A 21,603-nucleotide genomic window follows, 5' to 3' on the forward strand; every position below is an offset into this window, starting at 1 on the left:
GCTAGGACTGTGGATTCTGTCCACTGAAGACTGGAGGGGACCTTGGGGAGGTGTCTCCCAAGTTTGCTTGGAAAGAAGAGTCTGGAAATGCAAATGAAGACAGTGGAACAGCATCGTCAAGTTAACAGGGTGGAAAGGAGTGGTTTCACCTCTCTGTGTCCAGGCTGAGTGTGAGGGCAGACGGCTTGGTTCTTAGCTTCTAACTTCTTTCCAGACTCTAGCCTCCTGTTCACAAGCAAGATTTAAAAAAAAAAAAAAAAAAAAAAAAAAAGGCTTCCTCTGCTTGCCACATCCGTGCTTGTACCTCCTACTCAGTCCTGAGCCTCCAGTCTGACCTCAGATACTCCCCAAATTAGTGCTCATTAAGGCCTTCAGTGACATTCCTGTTTCTTAAAAATATTTATTTTCATCTTAGTTAAAAGGCAGAGAGAAAGACTCATCCTCCAGCTCACCCCCCAAATGCCCACAACAAGCAAAGCTGGGCCAGGCTGAAACCAGGAGCCTGGAACCCAATCCCAGTCTCCCAAGTACGGAGCCATCACCTGCTGCTCCCTAGAGTGAGCATTAGCAGGAAGCTGAATCAGAGGCAGAGCCGGGGGCGTCCCAAGTGGAGCCCTAACCGCTGCACCAATGCCCACTCAGCCTGCTCTTTCTGAGAGTGGAAGACTGGAGGCCGGAAGTGGGCTGACGAGGAGGGAACACAGGACCACTCAGGTCTAGGAAACCGGGGGCTGGAATAGGTGCCTGTGGAAGGCCACAGGAAGCGTCCCATCAGAAGGGCCTTTTTCAGTTTCCCAGTGTGGATTTGTGAGGGACCTTGACCGAATGCTGAAGTTCACCTGCGACCTAGGTCGTGTCCTGAGGCCGCATGTTCTCTGCACAGCAGGGGTAGGGGAGGCGGGGCCACTTCTCCCCACCTGCCAACCATGTGGTAGTCTAGCCAATCACGAGGTGGGGTGTCGGGGAGGGGGCCGCATCTTTCCCAAGGCAGGCCCGGCTTCTCCCTTCCATGCTGCGGGCTGGCTGGCGGTAGGTTCAGCCGGGGCTCTGCGGTAGCGGTCTTACAGAGGCGTTCCAAGCACCTTTTCCTGCCAGGCCCTGTGCTGCACACCCTGTGTCCTGCCCATCACCAGCGTGTCTCCTCCTCTCTGGGCTGTGTGTCTGATGCTCTGCCCTGAAGGAGGCCCAGGTTTGCAGGTAGCGAGCCAGGCAGCCAGGAGTCACCTCTATGCCCTCTGCATGGGAAGCATGTCTTAGGAGGAGCCGAGTGGGAGAGAAGCCCGCAGGGGCACCACCTGGCAGGTGCACACTGCGTAGATTGTCCAAGAGTCATGGACATGGAACGGGATCCAGGTGGGCTGGGTGGGGCCCTGGAACTCTGACTTCACGGCAGCAGCTGACCTCTGACCTCATCATCGAGGGGGAAGCTTTGATGCCACGGGAGCCTCATAATAGCTCCATCGAGCACTTTGGGTCAGCACCTGGGGGAAATCTGGGTTAAAGGCAGCCGCAAAGCATCCGGCTGGCCAACAGGTGTGGGAGTTACCTAACTGAAGGGTCGTGATGCCTCTTCAGGGTTATCTTAGTTCTGTGTCCCCTGAGATGCTGCCAGTGCCTCTGTCTGAACAGTGGGGACAAGAAAAGACCGGAATCCTAATGAGATAGCTCATCCTTCCCCCGTGGTCCTGCATGCCCGGTCTGTGCTACAAAGTCTTCCTCGATGAGGAAGGATTGCTGCTGCTGCTGCTGCTAACTCAGCTAAGTTTGGTGGAGGTATAAGATGAGCATCCCTAATCTGAACATTCAAAACCCAAAATGCTCCCAACTCGGAAACGTTCTGAGTGCTGACACGATGCCCCGAGTGGGCAGTTCCACACCTGACTTCATGTGATGGGTCACCATCAAAATACAAGTCACCAACCTTGGGAGGCAGTAGGTGATGGCTCAAGTAGTTGGTTCCTGCCACCCACTTGTGAGACTCGGTTTGAGTTCCTGGCTCTCGGTTTCGGCCGTGACACAAAGCTGGAGCTCAGTGGTTGGATTGTTTAATAAGGGGTGGGTAGGGCCGTTGCTGTGGTGTAGCAGGTAAAGCCTCAGACTGCAATGCCAGCATCCCAGGTGCTCTTTGATCCCACTCTCTGCTATGGCCTGGAAAAGCAGTAGAGGATGGTCCAAGTTCCTGGGCTCCTGCACCTGCATGGGAGACCCAGAAGAAGCTCCTGGCTCCCAGCTTCAGATTGGCACAGCTCTGGCATTGTGGCCATCTGGGGAGTGAACCAGCGGATGGAAGACCACCCCCTTCCTCCTTCCTCTCTCTCTCTGCCTCTCTATAACTCTGCCTTTCAAATAAATATTAAAAAAAAAAAAGGGTATGTGGTGAGACCCTGGGGTAGCAGGGTCACTGGTTGAGGGTGGAGTCTGGTGCTGCTCCCCTCCCTTCCACCTTTTATTTATTTCCCCAGAAACTTTTTATCTAAGGAATATAGACTTCATACACTCATAATTACGACTTTAGGAACATGGTGATTCTTCCCACAATACCCACCCTCCGACTCACTCTCCCATCCCTCTTCCTCCTCCCTCTCCTATTCCCATTCTTATTTTTCACTAAGCTCTACTTTCAATTAACTTTATACACATAAGATTAAATCTGTGTTGAGTTCAACAATATGGAAAAAAAACTTTCTCAACAGTCAAGACAAGGGCTGTTCAAAGTCATTGCTTCTCAAAGTGTCAATTTCACTTCCATAGATTAGCTTGTAGGTATTCTATTAGTTATCACAGGTCAAGGAGAACATACGGTATTTGTCCTTTCAGGGCTGGCTTATTCCACTATCTGTGATGTTGTCCAGTTTCATGCATTTTGTTGTAAACGACCGGATTTCATTTATCACTGCTGTATAGTATTCCATGGTGTATAGATCTCATCATTTCCTTATCCAGTCTTCAGTTGATGGATACTTGGGTTGATTCCATATCTTAGCTATTGTGAATTAAGCTAAAATGAACATGGGAGTACAGATCATTCTTTCATATGCTGATTTCATTTCCTTTGGGTAAATTCCCAGGAGTTGGATGGCTGGGTCATATGGTAGGTCCATATTCGGCTTTCTGAGGTATCTCCATACTGTTTTCCACAGTGGCTTTACCAGTTTACATTCCCATCAACAGTAGATTAGAGTACTTCCCCCCGCCCCCCATATCCTCACCAGCATTTGTTGATTGTTGAATTCTATATGAAAGCCATTATAACTGGGGAGAGGTGAAACCTCATTGTGGTTTTGATTTGCATTTTCCTGATGGCTGGTGATCCTGAGTGTTTTTTTATGTGTCTGGGCAGTTGGATTTCTTTTTTTGAAAAATGCCTGTTAAGTCCTTTGCCCATCTCTTCACTGGGTTGTTTGTTTTGTTCTGGAGTTTCTTGATCTCTATATATTCTGGTTATTAATCCTCTATCAGTTGCATAATTTACAAATAATTTCTCTGTTGATTGCCTCTTCACTTTGCTGAATGTTTCTTTTGCGGTGTAAAAGCTTCTCAGTTTTATGTAATCCCACTTGTTAATTTTGGCTTTGATTGCCTGTGCTTCTGGGGTCTTTTCCCAGAAGTCCTTCCCTGTGCCAGTGTCTTGTAGGGTTTCCCCAATATTCTCTAGTAATTTGATGGTTTCATGTCATAGATTTAGGTCTCTGATCCATTTTGAGTAGATTTTTGTGTAAGGTGTGAGGTAGGGGTCTTGTTTCATACTTTTGCATGTAGAGACCCAGTTTTCTCAACATCATTTGTTGAAGAGACTGTCTTGGCTCGAGGAATTGATTTTTGCTCCTTTGTCAAAGAGAAGTTGATTGTAGATACATGGATTTATTTCTGGGGTTTCTATTCTGCTGCAATGGTCTACACGTCTGTGTTTGTGCCAGTATTATGCTGTTTTGATTATAACTGCCCTGTAGGTCTGGTATTGTGATGCCTCCAGCTTTTTTTTTTTTTTTTTGAATATTTGTTTGAAAGGCAGAGTTGCAGAGAGGCAGAGGCAGAGAGAGGGAAGTCTTCCACCTTCTGGCTCGCTCCCCAAGTGGCCACAAAACCTGTAGCTGCCCTGATCTGAAGCTGGGAGCCAGGAGCTTCTTCCAGGTCTCCCTCATGGATGTAGGAACTCAAGCACTTGGGCCATCTTCCACTGTTTAGCAGAGAGCTGGATCAGAAGTAGAGCATCCGGGTCTTGAACCAGTGCCTGTATGGGATGCCAGCACTGTAGGCAGCGGCTTTATATGCTATGCAACAGTGCTGGCCTCTCCAGCTTTGTTTTTGTTGTATAAGACTGCTTTGGCTATTCAGGGTCTCTTGTGTTTCCATGTGAATTTTAGCATAATTTTTTTCTAGATCTACAAAGAACGTTGTTGGTATTTTGATTGGTATTGCATTGAATCTATAAATTGCTTTTGGTAGTATGGACATTTTGAAGATATTGATTCTTCCAATCCATGAACATGGAAGATTTTTCCATTTTTAAATGGCTTCTTCTATTTCTTTAATGTCTTGGAATTTTCATCAGAGATCTTTGATGTTTTTGGTTAAATTTATTCCAAGATTTTTAAAATTCTATAGCTATTGTGAATGGAATTGATCTTGGAAATTCATTCTGAACTATGGCATTGTCTGTGTCTACAAAGGCCATTGATTTTTGTGTGTTGATTTTACATCCTACTACTTTAGCAAGCTCTTTTATGAATTCCAGTGGTCTCTTTGTGGAGTCTTTTGGGTTTCCTACATATAGAATCATGACAACAGCAAATAAAGATAGTTTGATTTCTTCTTTCCCTATTTGTATCCCTTTGATTTCTTTTTCTTGCCTGATGACTCTGGCTAAAACTTCCAAGTCTATATTAAAATAGCAATGGTGAGAGTGGTCATCCTTGTCTGGTTCTAGATCTTAATAGGAATGCCTCCAGTTTTTCCCCATTCAGGATGCTGGCTCTGGATTTCTTACAGATTGCTTTGATTATGTTTATGAATGTTCCTTCCATACCCAGTTTGCTTAAGGTTTTCATCATAAAACAGTGAATTTTGTCAAATGCTTTCTCTGCAGCTATTAAGATAATGTCTTTGGTCTTCTGCTTGTTAATGTGGTTGATCACATTCATTGATTTTTGAATGTTGAACCATCCCTGCATACCAGGGATAAATCCCACTTGGTCTGCCTGAGTGATCATTCTGATGTGTTGTTGGATTTGATTGGCTAGTATTTTGTTGAGGATTTTTATGTCTGTATTCATGAGGGATATTTCTTTATAGTTCTCTTTCTCTGTCATATCTTTTTCTGACTTGGAAATTATGGTGATATTGTCTACATAGAAGGAGTTTGGGAGAATTCCCTCCATTTCAGTTGTTTTGAATAGCGGGAGAATTGGAATTAGTTCTTCTTTAAAGTTTGGGTAGAATTCAACCTTAAAGCAATTGGTACCTGGGGTTTTCTTTGTTGGGTCTTTATTACCAATTGAATATCTGTTTTGATTATTGGTCTGTTTAGGTGTTCTATGTCTTCATGACTCAATTTAGGTAGGTTGTATGTGTCCAGGAATCCATCCATTTCTTCTAGGTTTCCTGATTTGTTGACATACAGCTCTTTGTAGTAATTCCTGATGATTTTTTTTGTCGTTAAGTTTCCTTTTTCATCTCTGATTTTGTTGATTTGGGTCTTCTCCCTGTTTTTAGTTTTTTTGGTTGGGCCAATGGTGTGTCAATTCTGTTTATTTTTTCAAAACACCAGCTCTTCATTTCATTGCTCTTTTGTATTTGTTTTTGGTTTCAATTTTGTTTATTTCTTCCTTAATTTTATTTATTTCCTCCTACTAATTTGTGGTCTTTTTTTTTTTTTTTTGAGGTCCTTGATGCATTGACAGCTCATTTATATGGTGACTTTCCAATTTCTTGATGTAGGCACTAATTGCTATAAACTTCCCTCTTAATACTGCTTTTTTCTGTATCCCCTAAGTTTTAATATATTGTATTGTCATCTTCATTCATTCCCAGAAATCTTTAAAATTTCTCTTTTAAAACCCACTGTTCATTTAGGAGCCTGGTATTTAGTCTCCATGTGTTTGCATATGTTCTTGAGATTCTTGAGTTGTAGGTTTCAAGCCTCAATCCGTGTGATTAGAGAAGGTGCATGGTGTAATTTTATTTTTTTGAATTTGCTGAGACTTACTTTATGGCCTAGTATATGGTCTATCCTGGAGAAAGTTCCATGTACTGCTGAGAAGAATGTGTATTCTGCAACGGGGGGTGGGGTGGGGGTGGGGTGGGGGTGGGGTGGGGTGGGTGGGGGTGTGGGGGTGGGGTGGGGTAGGTGGGGGGGTGTGGTGGGTGTGGGATGGTGTAAAAAGTTCTGTAGATATCAGTTAGGTCCATTGGGTCCATATTGTCAATTAGCTCTGTTGTCTCTTTGTTTATTTTCTGTCTGGTTGATCTATCCATTGATGAAAGTGGGGTGTTGAAGTCCCCCATTACTGTTGTATTGGAGTCTATGTCTCCCTTTAGATCTGTTAAGAGATCCTTTAAGTAGCCAGGTGCCCTATAATTGGGTGCATGTACATTTATTATAGTCACATCTTGATCCATTAAGCTTACATAATGTCCTTTTTTTTTAAAAAAAAAAAAGATTTTATTTATTTGAAAGAGTTAGAAGGAGAGGCAGAGAGAGAGAGAGGTCTTTCATCCACTGGTTTACCCTCCAGATGGCCTCAACGTCTGGAGCTGTGCCAATCCAAAGCCAGGAGTTTCTTCTGAGTCTCCCTTGGGGGTATAGGGACCCAAGGACTTGGGCCATATTCTACTGCTTTTCCAGGCCATAGCAGAGAGCTGGATAGGAAGTGGAGCAGCCAGGACTCAAATGGGTGCCCATATGGGATGCCAGCACTGCGGGTGGTAGCTTTACCTGCTACATCAGAGCACCAGCCTCAAAATGTCCTTCTTTAACTCAAAAATTGTTAAATGAGACAAAGTCTGTTTTGTCTGATATTAGAGTGGCTACACCTGCCCCCCCCCTTTTCCCATTCACATGGAATATCTTTTTCCATCCTTTCAGTCTATGTGTATCTTTGTTGGCGACATGTGTTTCTTGTAGGCAGCTGATAAATGGGATTTTTTTTTATCTATTCAGAGAGTTTTAACTGGAGAGTTGAGGCCATTTACATTCAAGGTAAGTATTGATAAGTAATCACTTGGACCTGCCATTTTTCATGAATATTCATATCATTTACTTTGGGTTTCTTTTGTACTTCTACTGGAGAACTTTCTGTCTTTGCATTCTTTCATGATGGTGGGTTTCTTTCCATTTTTATATGTAGCACATCCTTTAGCATCTTTTGTAAGGTTGGACGTGTGGTAATAAATCCTTTCAATTTATGTTTGTTTTGGAAGGTCTTTATTTCACCTTCACTCATAAATGAGAGCTTTTCAGGGTTACAGTATTCTGGGTTAACAATTTTTTTCTCTTAAGATTTCGACTATATTTTGCCATTGTCTTCTAGCCTGTAAGGTTTCTGATAAGTCCACTGTTAGTCTAATGGGACATCATCTCAAGGTAATCTAGTGTTGCTCTTGTGCATATTTTAGAATCTTTTCTTTATGCCTTACTGTGGAAAGTTTGATTTCAATGTGTTGTGGTGAAGATCTTTTCTGGTCATATCTGTTAGGAGCTCTATGTGCTTCCTGTACTTGGACCTTCCGTTCAGGTTAGGGAAGTTTTCTGTAATTATTTCTTTAAGTAGGCCTCTATTCTCTTCTTTTGTTTCTCCTCAGGCTCTCCTAAGAACTATATGTTGGACTGTTTGATAGTGCCCCATATATCTCTAACATTGTTTTTAAGTTTTCTAATTTCTTCCTCTTATTTTTGGTCTGACTCTAAAATTTCCAGAGGTTTGTTTTCTAGGTCAGATATTCTTTTTTCTGCCTCAGTAACTCTGTTTTTGAGGCTTTCCACTGCATTTTTATTTGATCTACCGTGTTTTCCATTTCTAGTATTCATTTTTATTTATCTTTAAAATCTCAATTTTATGTGAGAAATTTTCTTTCATATTATGTTTGTTTTTATTGGATTTGCTTGTGATTACTTTGGAGTAATCCTATGATTAATTTTTTGAATTCCATTTCGGGCATTTCCTCAATCTCTTTATCATCTCATTCTAATATTGAAATGTTGTTCACTTCTTTGCAGAGGTCATAATATCTTCCTTATTCTTGTTTCTTGAGTTTTTATTTATTTTCAGACATCTGTAAATTTTTTTTCCTCTGATGGCTTTTTATCTTTGAACTGTGCCTCTATGGTTTGGTGGAATGTCAATGCTTTCAGTGAATACCAAGAGGTGTGTGGTGGGTATGGCCAGAGAGCTCCGGTCAGTGCTGAAGGATGCATCAAGTATCTGGGGTAACACCCAGGTTGGTTGTAATAACTTTCCTCTGGTTAACTGGATGAAGAGGAATGATCACCTCTGTTGGTGCAATCTTTGTCCTCCTGGCTGTGGAGTACCCAGGTGTTAGCCCCCAGTGTGTTAAACACTCATGCACACTGATGCGCACATGACCTTCCCAGCCCCTCCCATGAGCACTGTTCCCTCACCTATAAGCTGCTCTAAGCCCCTGAGGAGCTTAGAACACACTGCAGCATCTGATTGCCCAGAACCCAGCCATAGCCTATCTCCTTTCACGTGATCACAGAGTTTTCTCAGTCTCAATAATCAGGGCTCTTGGGGTCTGGGAATACAGGTGGAGCCACAATTCCCTGTTAGCCCTCTTGACAGCAGGGGGGCCTCGGCACTCCCAGGGCAGCTGTCCATGTGGTTTCCAGCTCCCTGGATGGAGTCCTATCCTCCCAACCAGATTTGATGCCAGTAGGGTACATGGGTTTTTCTCTCTAGCAAGATCCCTGAGTCACAGGCACACACTGTACCCACCAGCCACAGTCCTGCTCACTTCACAATTGTACTGGTCATTTAGGAAAGTACAACGGGCTACGCTTCTCCTCCCCTCCCATTGCTGAGTGAGTACAGCTTAGTGTGATGGAGGCCACTTCATCTGTTGCTCCTGTACTGCTGTGGGTGCCCCCACTGACTGGGTGGATGGTGACCCCAAGAATTGCTGGGTGTGCACACACAATCTGGGGTGGCTGCTACATGCCCAAGTCCAAAAATGGCACGGGCCCTCCCACCGCTGGCTGCAGGTCACTGCTGCAGGAGGGAGAAGGGAGGAGAGAGAAACTCCATCCTTTTTCCTTTCCTCCTACCTTTGGATATGTGGTTGCCCCGCTGTTCCAAGGGATCCCAGGTGGGCTTGAAGGGGTGCAGTTCACCAGGTTTTGCCTCTCAGGCATGGGCATGGGCCCTGGAGTCTGATCTCACCTGGCAGGCACCCCCCTTCCTGGATCCAAGTTCTTGGGTGCTATGTTGTCTTGCTGTACCCCATTGTGTGTCTTCAGCTTCTGCCCAGATTCTGGCCGCTCCTACTGCTTTCACTGGATGTCCCACTGCAGTTTCCCATTCAACTTTACTCTAGAATGTACTTTCTCCACCTTTTTACTGTTAATTTCGCCTGTGTAAAAGACCACCCTGTGGCTATTCTGCCATCTTGGAACCAAAAACTGCATTTCATTTTTTCATCTCTAATTTTATTGATTTGGGTCTTCTTTGTTTTTCCTTAGTTGGGCCAATGGTGTGTCAATTTGGTAAAATTTTTTAAGAAAACCAGCTCTTTGTTTTACTAATCTTTTGTATTTTTTTGTTTCAATTTTGTTGATTTCTTCTCTAATTTTAATTTCTTTTCTTTGACTAGTTTTGGGTTTGGTTTGCTGTTTTCTAGGTCCTTGAGATGCATTGATTGCTCACTCATTTGGTGCCTTTCCAATTTCTTGACCTAGGCACCGGATGCTATAAATTTTCCTCTTAACACTGCTTTTGCTGTATTCCATAAGTTTTTTTTTTTTTTTTTGACAGGCAGAGTGGACAGTGAGAGAGAGAGAGAGAGAAAGGTCTTCCTTTGCCATTGGTTCACCCTCCAATGGCCGCTGCGGCCAGCGCACTGCGGCCAGCACACCGCGCTAATCCGAAGCCAGGAGCCAGGTGCTTCTCCTTGTCTCCCATGCTGGTGCAGGGCCCAAGGACTTGGGCCATCCTCCACTGCACTCCCTGGCCACAGCAGAGAGCTGGCCTGGAAGAGGGGCAACCAAGACAGAATCTGGCGCTCTGACCGGGACTAGAAGCCGGTGTGCCAGCACCGCAGGCGGAGGATTAGCCTAGTGAACCGCGGCACCGGCCATTCCATAAGTTTTGATATGCTGTATTGTCACTTTAACTCATTTCCAGAAAATTTTTAATTTCTCTTTTGATTTCTTCTATGACCCACTGTTCACTCAAGAGAATGTTGATCAGTCTCCATGAGTTTGCTATGTTCTAGGGATTCCTGAGTTGATTTCCAGCTTAATTCCATTGTGGTAAGAGAAGATGCATTGTACAATTTTGATTTTTTTGAATTTGCTGAGACTTGCTTTATGGCCTAGCATATGGTCAGTCCTATAGAAAGTTCCATGCACTGGTGAGAAGAATGTGTATTCTGCAACTGTAGGGTGGAAAGTTTTGTAGATATCCGTTAGGTCCATTTGGACTATAATATCGATTTAACTTTGTTTCATTGCTGATTTTCTGTTTCGTTGATCTGTCTATTACTGAAAGTGGGGTGTTGGAGTCCCCCATTACTTTTTTTATTTTAAAGTTTTTATTTAATGAATACAATTTCATAGGTACAACTTTAGGAATATAGTGGTTTTTTCCCCCATACACACTCTCCCACCCCTACTCCTGTCCCACCAACTACTACCTCTCCCATCCCATTCTTCATTAAGATTTATTTTTAATTAACTTTATATACAGAAGACAAACTCTGTACTAAGTAAAGATTGTAACAGTGTGCACACACACATACAACGTAAAAAGTACTGTTTGACGGCCGGCGCCGCGGCTCACTAGGCTAATCCTCTGCCTTTCGGTGCCGCCACACCGGGTTCTAGTCCCGGTCGGGGCGCCGGATTCTGTCTCGGTTGCCCCTCTTCCAGGCCAGCTCTCTGCTGTGGCCAGGGAGTGCAGTGGAGGATGGCCCAGGTGCTTGGGCCCTGCACCCCATGGGAGACCAGGATAAGTACCTGGCTCCTGGCTTCGGATCAGCGTGGTGTGCCGGCTGGCTGCGGCGGCCATTGGAGGGTGAACCAATGGCAAAGGAAGACCTTTCTCTCTGTCTGTCTCTCTCACTTTCTACTCTGCCTGTTAAAAAAATAAAAAATAAAAAAAAAGTACTGTTTAAGAAAAAGTTCTGCAGTTAATTCTCATAGTACAACTCATTAAGGACAGAGGTCCTACATGGGGAGAAAGTGCACAGTAATTTTTGTTTTTAATAAATAAAAAACTTCCTTAACATCAAGACAAGGGCTGTTTACGTCATCGTTTCTCAAAGTGTCAATTTTACTTCTACAGCTTTCGTTTTCGGTGCGCTATTAGTTCTCACAGATCAGGGAGAACATGTAGTATTTGTCCTTTTGGGACTGGCTTATTTCACTAAGTCTGAAGTTTTCCAGATTGGTCCATTTTGCTGCAAATGTCCAGATTTCATTATTTTTTTTTTTTTGCTGCTGTGTATTATTCCATGGTGTACATATCCCATAGTTTCTTTATCCAGTCTTCAGTTGATGGGCATTTAGGATGATTCCATGTTTTAGCTATTGTGAATTGAAGTGCAGAAAGCTCTTTTGTTTACTGATTTCATTTCCTTGGGTAAATTCCCAGGCGTGGGATGGCTGGGTTATAGGGTAGGTCTATACTCAGATTTTTGAAGTACCTCCATACTGTCTTCCATAGTGGCTATACTAGTTTACATTCCCATCAACAGTAGATTTCATACCTTTTTCCCCACATTCTTGCCAGAATTTGTTGTTTGTTGATTTCCATATGAAAATCACTCTAACTGGGGTGAGGTGAAACCTCATTGTGGTTTTGATCTGGATTTCCCTGACAGCTAGTGATCCTGAACATTTTTTCATGTGTCTGTTGGCCATTTGGATTTCCTCTTTTTAAAAAATGCCTGTGTAAGTCCTTTGCCCATGTCTTAACTGTTTTTTTTTATTTTGTTGTTGTGGAGATTCTTAATCTCTTTGTAGATTTTGGTTATTAATCCTTTATCAGTTGCATAGTTTGTAAATAATTAAATAATTTCTCCCATTCTGTCAGTTGTCTCTTCACTTCCCTGTTTCTTTTACTGTACAGAAGCTTCTCAATTTGAAGTAATCCCATTTGTTATTACAGCTTTGACTGCCTGTGCCTCTGGGATCTATTCCAAAAAGTCTTTGCCTGTGCCAATGTCTTGCAGAGTTTCCCCAATGTTCTCAATTAATTTGATAGTGTTGGGTCATAGATCTAGGTCTTTAATCCATGTTGTATTTATTTTTGAGTAAGGTGTAAGGTAGGGGTCTTGCTTCATACTTCTGCATGTGGAGATCCAGGTTTCCCAGCATCATTTTTTTTTAAGATTTTTTTTATTTATTTGAAAGAGTTACAGAGAGAGGTAGAGACAGAGAGGGAGGTCTTGTATCTGCTGGTTCACTCCCCAGATGGCAGCAATGGCCAGAACTGTGCTGATCTGAAGCCAGGAGCCAGGAGCTTCTTCTGGTCTCCCACATAGGTACAGGGGCCCAAGGCCTTGGGCCATCTTCTACTGCTATCCCAGGTCATAGCAGAGAGCTGGATTGGAAGTGGAGCAGCCAGGACTAGAACTGGCACCCAGGGCTTTAACCCACCGTGCCACAGTGCCAGCCCCACCAGCATCATTTGTTGAACAGATTGTCCTTGCTCCACGGATTGGTTTTAGCTCCTTGGTCAAATGTAAGTTGGTTGTAGATGTTTGGATTGACTTCTAGTGTTTCTATTCTGTTCCACTGGTCTATCCATCTGTTTTTGTATGAGTACCAGGCTGTTTTAATTATAACTGCCCTGTAGTATGTCTTGAAATCTCGTATTGTGATGGCTACAGCTTTGTTTTTGTTATATAAGATTGCTTTAGTTATTCGAAGTCTCTTCTGGCTCCATATTTCTAGATCTTAGAAGTATGTCTGTTATTTTGATTGGTATCACATTGAATCTGTATATTGCTTTCGGAAGAATGGACTTTTTTTTAAAGATTTATTTTATGTATTTGAAAGCTACAGAGAGAGGTAGAGAGAGATCTTCCATCTGCTGGTTCACTCCCCAGATGGCCACAAGGGCCGGAGCTGTGCCAATCTGAAGCCAGGAGCCAGGAGCTTCTTCCAGGTCTCCCACGTGGGTGAGGGGCCCAAGGACTTGGGCCTCCTCTACTGCTTTCCTTGGCCACAGCAGAGAGCTGGATCAGAAGAGCAAAAGAGGAGAAGCCAGGACTAGAACTGGCGCCCAAATGGGATGCCGGCACTTTAGGCCATAGCTTTAACCTTCGTTGCATATTCACCACCTCTCCCTCCTCTTTTCTCCCCCAACATGGACCTGAGCAGTCTCTGGTGGACTCCTGAGCCACTCTGTGCAAACTTCCCCTGATTCTGCCACTGGATTGTATCCCCTCTGCTAACTATCCATTCCCTGCACAACTTGGAACCTCCCACTGCTATACCACCATCTTCCTTGTCTCCCCCCATTAGTATTGTATTAAAATCTATTTCTCCCTTTAGATCCCTTAACATTTCTTTTAAATAGCCAGGTGTCCTGCAATTAGGTACATATGTTTATAATAGTTACATCTTCCTGTTGAATTCATCTCTTAATCATTACATGGTATCCTTCTTTGTCTCTTAACAGTTTTTATGTTAAATTCTATTTTTTATGAAATTAGGATGGCTACACAAGATCTTTTTTCGTTTCTGGTAGCATGCAATCTTTTTCCATCCTTTTGCTTTTAGTCTGCATGTAGATACAGAGGTGTGTTTATTGTAGGCAGCAAATTGATGGGTTTTGTTTTTAATCCATTCAGCCAGTCTGTGTCTTTTAACTGGAGAGTTGAGGTCATTTACATTCAAGGTGATGATTGATAAGTAACGACTTTGCCCTGCCATTTTTTCAAAAATATTCCTATTGTTTATTTTGGATTTCATTCTTACTTTTCCTGGGGGGATTTTCTGCCTTCACCATCTTTCATAGTGATAACCATGTTTCTGGTCATCCTTAAGCGTTTTTCACTTCCTTAAGCATCTTTCGTAGGTTGGATGAGTAGTGTCAAATTCTTTCAATTTCTCTTTGTTATGGAAAGTCTTTATTTCACCTTCATTTCTAAATAAGAGCTTTGCAGGGTACAGTATTCTGGGTTGACAGTTTTTTCTGTTAATATTTGGAATATATCTTGCCATTCTCTCCTAGCCTGTAGGGTTTCTGATGGAGAAGTCAGCTGTGAGTCTGAAAGCCTCTCAAAGTAATCAGGCATTTCTCTGTTGCACATTTTAGAATCTTTTGTTTATGTTTGACATGGAGATTTTGACCACAATGTTTCATGGTGAAGATCTTTTCTGGTCATGTCTATTTGGAGTTCTATGTGCTTCCTGTACTTGAACATCCGTTTCTTTCCCCAAATTAGTTAAGTTTTCTGTAATTCATTAAAAAGGCCTTCTAATCCATTCTCTTTCCATGCCTTCAGGAACTCTGAGGACCTGTATGTTGGGTCACTTGATAGTATCCCTTAGATCTCCAAAACTGTTTTTTAATTTTATAATTTCTTTGTTTGTTTGGTCTGACGCTATAATTTCCTGTGCTTTGTCTTCTAAGTTGGATATTCTTTGTTCTGCTTCACTGAGTCTGTTGTTAAGGCTTTCCACTACATTTTTAATTTGTTCTATTGAATTCTTCATTTCCAGGATTTAATTTTTATTTCTTTAAGATTTCAATTTCATGGGCAAAGTTTTCTTTCATGTCATGTACAGATTTCATTAGTTTGCTTTTGATTATTTCTAAGTAATACTATGATCAATTTTTGAATTCCATTTCTGGCATTTCTTCAATCTCTTCATCTTTGCATTCTAGTATTGAATTGTTCTTTTGGGGCGTCACGTTTTCTTTCTCGTTCTTGTTTCTTGAATTGCTGCATTTATTATTTGGTATTTGTAGAGATTCTTGTTAGTTTCTTTTTTTCTCCCCCCCATGATGCCTTTTATCTTTGGACTATGCCTCTGTGCCTTTAGTGGAGTGTCTACTTTTTCAGTGACTACCTAGAGGCATGTGATGGTTGTGGCAAGGGAATTCTGTGCTGTGCTCCAGGGTGAAGGGAGTGTCCAAGGTGACACCCATATAGGCATGGTAAATATTTTTTTTTTTTTATCAGAGGGGAGGTTTGTTCTGCTCTGTTGGCGTAGTCTCATCCTCTCCTCCTAGGAGACCAATGTGTGGGTACTAACCCCAGTGTTTACAATATTCATTGCACTGCCATAAGAAACACACAGGATCTGTGTAGCCTTTTGGTGTAAGCACGGATCCCACAGCACTGACCCTCACCAGGGAATCGGGAGCTCCCGAGCATGTTGTGCCACCCTCAGTGACTGCCCAAAGTTCCAGCTACACTCTGAGTCCTCCCAGTCCTGCAGCCTAAGTGTTTTCACTGTCCTAGCACACAAGCCTCCCACAGTCATGAGCACTCAGCCCTCTGTCAGTTCTCCCAGCTAGACTAGGGCATCTCTGCCCACTGGTTGTTGGGTACACATATATGAGCTGGCACAGTTATTACATAGGTCCAAAATGGCCTCTGCCCTCTCTTGCCTTATTACAGGATACTGGTGCAGGGTGGCTGGGGAAAGAGAAATGTGCCCCCTTTTTTTCTCCTCTAGTTTGTCAGGTACATTGTCCACTACAAGGCTCCAAGACAAGCCCACACCAGGCTCTTCTGTAGTTTTATCACCAGTGACTTGGCCTGCTGCACTCTGGTCACTCCAAAGTTGGTGCTGAGGCTCTTGGCTGCTGGGGTCCTGAGTTGTGTGTATCCATACTTTCCATGTAGGTCCACAGTGTCCCCCAAATTTGCAAGAAGTTTCCTCTGCTGTCTTCTCCCTAACTCTTCCCTGAGACTACATTCTCTCCACTTTTTAAAAATTATCTTCCCTTAGACTAAAGCAGTAAGCTCCCTCCCTATTCTGCCATCTTCAATCCAACCCTGGCTCCTTCTGTGGACATTTGGAGATTGTACAAGTAGATGGGAGATCTCTGTCACTGTCTTCCTCTCAGCCTTTTAAATAAAATAGTAAAAATGTAAAAGTACAAGTACACAAAAAATATTGTGTAGAATTTCCTTCAGGCTGTGTGTAAAGGTGTATGTGGAACATGAATAGATTCCTTATTTAGACTTGGGTCCATCTCCAAGATATCTTGTGATATACTTGCAAGTATTCTGAAATCTGAAAAGAATCTTTTTAAAAACAGTTCTGGTCCTGTGCATTGCTTTTAAGATTCATTTATTTGAAAGAGTTACGGTGGTGGGGGGGAGAGAAAGAAGGAGGAAGAGAGAGTCAGTCTTCCATCTGCTGGCTCACTCCCTAAATGGCTATAACAGCTAGAGCTGAGCTGATTTGAAGCTAGGAGCCAGGAGCTTCTTCTGGGTCTCCCACATGGGTACAGGGGCCCAAAGACTTGGGCCATCTTCCACTGATTTCCCTGGCACATTATCAGGGAGCTGAATCAAAAGTGGAGCAGCCATTACTTGACCCGGCATCCATATGGGATGCCAGCACTTCAGGCAGTGGCTTTACCCACTATGCCACAGTGCCAGCCTCCCCATGTTTTTTGATTAAAGGATACTCAACATGTAATCATAATAGTTTCTACTTATTGAGCACCTACTGTATGCCAGGCCCTAGTCCAGGGGTTCATTGCAAGGAAGGTCTCATTCCATCTCCTGGGACTCCTCTGATGGGAGTTCTTATGACCCCACAGCAGGCAGGGCTTGCTTTAGACCCTACAAGCCGCTGGGCTCTGGACCCTTTTCTGTCCCTCCTGTGCCTGCCTCTCCTGGGGTCACTGCCTTGGAGCTCCCTTGGAGCAGCTGCCAACAAACTTTACAAACTCTAAACAACAAAATTACAAACTAATTTATCATTGGTAACTCTGGCATAACCTGCCCTCCACCCTCCCCATTGGAACCTGGGCTTTCCCTCTAGTCCTTTTTAATGATCAGCTCCAGCTCCAGCTCTGAGGCTTCTCCTAAGAACCCCCAAGGTTCTGAGAGCACCCCCAGGAGAGCAACTGTAGCTGGATACCACCAGCACCCTCGTGGGCTGCTTCAGGGTCAGGTTCACTGTGGCTAAGCTGCCTTTTGGGGGGTGGGGGTGGGGAGAGGCTTGTAACTTCCAGAACTTTCCTGTGTAGTGTTTGATGTTTTGGGGAACACTTCCCCTAGCTTCCAAGGACATTTTTGGAAGAGCAGACAACCCTATATGGTCCATGCTTGACAAGACAATTTCCTACTACTCTGCCAACTGGGTGTGCAGGGCAGGGTCGTGGTGGGTACTTGATGGTGTGTAAGGTGGACATGAGCGAAGGGGGCTCAGTGGTTGGATTGTTTCAGAAGCGGTGGGTGGTGAGACCCCCGGGGGTAACGGGGTTGCTTGGTTGGGGCTGGAGCCTGGGCTACGGAACACATGCCTGGGGCTTCTCCCCTCCCTTCCACCTTCTTAATGCCTCTGTTCTGATGTTCTGATCCAAGCTAGAGGCAGGACAACTGGTTCAGTCACATGGAACTGGGTTTGAGTCTCAGTGGCTTAGAAACTGTGTATATTGGGAATGTAACGATGTTTCGGAGCCTCAGTTTCCATGGAATGGGCACGGAATCCTAACCTTAGAGCTTGCAGGTTAAATAGGAGTGCGCGCTTCCGAACCCAACACAGGGGTGCCTGCAGGGTGAACTTGATGACCTCTCAAGCTGTAACCCCTTGTTGAACAAGGGCTTATCTCCCCGTCAAAGTTCACGTCTCTGGCTTCTCCCAACCCATCCAGGAGCCCTAGTAAAAGTGCTAGATTTCGCTCCTATCCATTTTCCTACCGAGCACTGGAGATGGCACCTTCCCTCAACCCCACTGGTCTCTCTCCAACACTTGGAAACCCACAGACCCCAGTGTAAGACGCATTTATTTAATAAATGCTAGGTGGCCCTCACCATCAGTGCAGGCAAACCAGATGTCTGCTCCTCCGTGATGACCCCAAGGCTATGGCTGGGCAGCTCCTGCCCCAGCACGGGGGAGTCCTGCCCCAGCACCCTCAGTGGCCCTGACTCCCCCATTGGGATTCTGACCCTGGGCCTCAGAGGGTCTGGGATACAGGTGGCATCTGAGCAGCAGCCTGAACGAGCACTTGCTGAGGTCACCCAGCTCCGTGCTTGGGGCGGCGTGGCACCTGCAGATTAGCCCCCGCTTAGTCCCACACAAATCTTTGCAGGCCTGTGCATCCCGAGAATGTTAGATGGGAGCAGCTGGGTCAATAGACACCAAGATGACTCCACAGCGAGGGGCAGGCTTTTTTTTTTTTTTTCTCTAAGAATTTAATTATTTACTTGAAAGGCAGAGTGACAGAGAAGGAGAGACAGAGAGCTGGGTCAGAAGTAGAGCAGCCGGGACTCTGACTGGTGCCCATATGGGATGGCGGCACTGCAGGCAGTGGGTTTACCCGCTATGCCACAGCCCCGACCACAAGTGGTACCTTTTTAAAGATGCCTTTTTGTCCTATGCCCCTCCAACTTGATGCAGATCCTGCCCTTGCAAGAAGCGGCTCCCACCCGCCACCCTCCCCCGCCGAGGAGCAAGATGGCAGAGTTGGGGGCCAGGCCTGTGCCTGCAGACCCTGTGGAGCTTCTAGGATTCTGCCTGGTGGTTCATAGGGTGGTGGCCACTTGGGTAGCTTCCCTCCTATTCTGAATTGCATCCCTAACCCCTGTGTGTGTGTAGGTGATGGACCATTCCCTTCACCTGTCTTATTTATTTTTAATAATGTTTTACCTGGTTCGGCCTGTGCTGTATTCCCAGAAGCCATTTTTTCTGTATGAGTTGGGGCTGAAATATGACTCTGGGCGCTGACTCCCTTTTCTCTGGCTCTCAGCACTTCCCCACCGGCCAGCCAGCATTGGTCCTTAACCCAGGGGCGACCTCAGGCTGCCCCTGCTCCCGCAAGCCCTTCTCCCCGAGGGACTTAGCTCCACCGTGGTCAGCTCACAGCCCAGTTGTCCTGTGAACCGAAGTAACCTGGCTCCTAGTGGCTTCGGGCTCCAGCCTCTCCCTCCCCCCACCCATCTGCAGCCTGCAAGAGGGCAAAGAGGGCTTCGGGTTCAGGTTCTCATGAGTTATCTGAGGCAGCCAGGGCTGGTGGAGCGCGAGGACCTGCCGGTTAGCCCTGAGCCGGAAGCCCTGGACCGGAAGCGCCAGAGGGAGAGATAAGAGAGCCAGGAGCCGGCGCGCTGCAGTTCGGTTTGCTGTTGGGGGAAGAGGGGACAGGAAGGAACCTCAGCCTCCGCCGCGCCAGTCGCCGGGGCAGGCCTGTGTGGTGCAGAGGGATTTGTGGAGTCAGCGGCTGTCCCGTTCAGGGTCAGAGCAGAAAGCTCAGGAAAACGAAGTGCGCATGCGTTTGGTGTGGGTTTCCTGTTCTCACACAGGTTTATCACTGGGGCGAGGAAGGGAGAGGGGTGACTTCTTGGTGCGGCTGCACTGGCCAGGGCTCAGCCCCCAGGGCAGCAGGTACAGAGAGGGCGGAGCCATCCCTGCAGGGTGTACAGCTGGGCTCTGCGCCAGGCCCCCCACTTCCTCCCCCACATGGAGGCACCAAGTTTCCTGCTTGTTGGGCTGCGGCTCTCCAGTGATGGGGAGGACGAGGGAGGGGGCCCCAGGCCTCCAGGCCAGCTCTGAGGAGATGGGGTCAGGCATAACCGGCTTGTGTGGTCCCGAGAGCAGCGGTTGGGCAATATTTTTTGCATGAGGAGAATGGCCGTGCTAAGAAGGCGCAGGGCTGGAAAAGGGGTGGAGGCCAGAGAGCAAAGCCTCAGAATCTTCTAGAACCAGTTTGCTGAGTAGCCTTCTGGCCGCACAGGCTTGGGCTTCCTCCTTGATGCCTTGCCAAAGCCTAAGGCTGGGTAAGTGTCTGGAATGTTCTGTGTCACCAGGGCGGTGCTGGGAGTGACTTGCACCCCCTCACCCTAAGCCCTTCATCCTCCTTCTCCTCTCCCTTTGCCTCCAGAAAGAGCTCATGGGATGGACACGCAGGTGACCTCCTGACCACATGCCGTCCTCCCAGCCTCCACCCACCCCAACTAAGTCCAAACCAACAAGACTCCTCGCCCAGCATATCCACAGGCCAAAACAGCTCATAACTAAAATGAGGCTTTGAAAAGCAATGGGCCAACAACCTTCTTGAATCCATCTCATAAATGCTAAAAAAACCATCACCCCAAATCCAAGAATATTAGCCTGATTTTAAGACATGGGCAGGGCTCGGGCTTCCCTTCCAAGTCTGTGTTGGCTGCCTGTGTGGGCCTCCACCGGAAGCCCGGAACCTGGCAGGAGGCTGGAGGCAAGGGGTGGTGGGGGGAGCTTACTAGGCCATTTCTAGACACCACTGGGCCACAGCTCGGCAAGGTGCTTCACCTGCAGCACTGCCCAGGGAGCTGGGCGGGCTGAGTGCCAGGTGCAGGGGCTGTGCACCGAGAGGGAGGTGAAGAGCTTTTGTAGTTCAGGAGATGGAGACTTAAATTTTGATTTACGGGACTGGCATTGTGGTACAGTGGGTTGAGTTGCTGCCTGCAACGTTGGCATCCCACATCGGAGCACCGATCAAGTTCCGGCTACTCTGCTTCCAATTTAACTTTGGGAGAGAAATGGATGATGGGCGAAGTATTTGAGCCACTGCCACCCATATGGGAGAGCAGGATGGCGTTCCTGGCTATAGCAGCAGATGGAAGCTTGCTCTCTTTGTCACTCAAATACATAATAAATCTGTAAAACATTCACTTTGTCGACAGTGTCTCTTAAATATTAACTGATCTAGCTTTTTTTTTTTTTTTAGATTTGTTTTATTTGAAAGGCAGAGTTAGAGGTCTTCCACCCACTGGTTCACTCCAGAGGTGGCTTCAAACGGCCAGAACTGAGCTGACTGGAAGCCAGGAGCTTCTTCCTGGTCTCCCAAGTGGGTGCAGGGGCCCGAGGACTTGGGTCATCTTCCACTGCTTTCCCAGACCATAGCAGAGAGCTGGATCAGAAGTGGAGCAGCCAGGACTTGAACTAGCGCCCATATGGGATGCCAGTGCTACAGGCCAGGGCTTTAACCCGCTGTGCTAAAACACTTGCCCCTGATCTAGCTTTTGATCAGCCATAGATACTGCATTAATCTTACTGCCACCATCAAAATCATTTTACAAATGATTCCAGCCAAGCAAATTCACTACCAAAATACTTGGACTCAACTCGGTTAAATCTAAGCCTCTGGAGCAGCCAAGCCCCCTGCCTGCCCCCTCCCCAGCTGCTGCTGAATTCTCCATGCCCTGGGCCTGGTGGACTCCTGGCTCCACTAAGGAAAGCACCTTGGAATCTGTGGC

The sequence above is a fragment of the Oryctolagus cuniculus genome, chromosome 10, assembly GCF_964237555.1.
Source record: "Oryctolagus cuniculus chromosome 10, mOryCun1.1, whole genome shotgun sequence".
Taxonomy (NCBI): Eukaryota; Metazoa; Chordata; class Mammalia; order Lagomorpha; family Leporidae; genus Oryctolagus; species Oryctolagus cuniculus.